Raw genomic sequence first — 1,286 nt, forward strand, 5'->3', positions numbered from 1 at the left:
AGAGAGGCCCCTTGGTCTTGCAAACTTTATATGCCCCAGTACAGGGGAACACCAGGGCCAAGAAGTGGGAGTGGGTGGGTAGGGGAGCAGGGCGGGGTGGGGGGTATAGGGGACTTTTGGGATAGCATTTGAAATGTAAATGAAGAAAATAGCTAATAAAAAAATTGAAAAACAAAACAAAAACACCATCTGCTCTTCCAAAGGTCCTGGGTTCTAGTCCTAGCACCCATGATGGTTCACAGCTATCGGTAACTCTAATTCCACAGGATCTACCGCCCTCTTGCGGCCCCCGTAGGCACTGCACATGCACAGCTCAGACGTGTAGGCAAAACATTCATACCCATGAAGTACAAAATAAAGGAGGCTAAGAAGGGTGTGGTACACATGTTTGAGGTCCCAAACTAAGTCACATTCAGAGTACAATGTCAAAAATACAAGTTGGTTATTTAAAAAAAAAAAAGACTGGAGCTACAGGAACACAGACTAGTAGTGGCAGAACATTTGTCTGGCTTCTCAGAGGTCCTGGGTTAATTTCCCAACACCACTATGCAACAAAAAAAATAAATAAATAAAAATTACAAGATAGTAAATTCTATATTATATGTGTTTTACCCCAACTATATCTATCTATTATATCTATATCTTAAATTGACAAGAATCTGGCTGAGGGAGGGAAGGAGAGAAAACAAAATTAAAAGATAAAATATCTACCTGGAGCCTACGTTGCACATTCTTCAGAGAGTGAGAAGATAGTAAGTGATTATGAATATTACAGACAACTTTATGCCCACCAACCTGGGAGCCTCTATGGAACAAGCCAATGCCACCATAGACACAACTTGCCAAAGTTCTCACCAGAAGAAATAGACCATCTGGAAAGTCCTATATCTGCTAGATATTTCAAAGCAATAATCAATTTCCTTCCAAAAGAGAAACACCAGGACCAGATGGATTCACTAGTGAACTCATCAAACATTAAAGGAAGAAATAGGCAATTTCTTCATTATCTATTCCAGAATATAGACGCATAAGAAAACGCCCTAACTTATTCTATGACTACCATTTTATTGATACTAAGCACAAAGATATTAATAAAACTTAAAATCATAGACAAAAACATCACAGTAAAATGTTGCAATTCAAATACAGCTTTACAAAAAGAATTATACACATATCAAGGGAAACCTTTCTCGGCTTTGCAAGAGTGCTTCAACATTAAAAAAACAAAACAGCCGGGCGTGGTGGCACACGCGTTTGATCCCAGCACTTGGGAGGCAGAGGCAGGC

This window comes from Mus caroli, chromosome 12, assembly GCF_900094665.2.
Source record: "Mus caroli chromosome 12, CAROLI_EIJ_v1.1, whole genome shotgun sequence".
Taxonomy (NCBI): domain Eukaryota; kingdom Metazoa; phylum Chordata; class Mammalia; order Rodentia; family Muridae; genus Mus; species Mus caroli.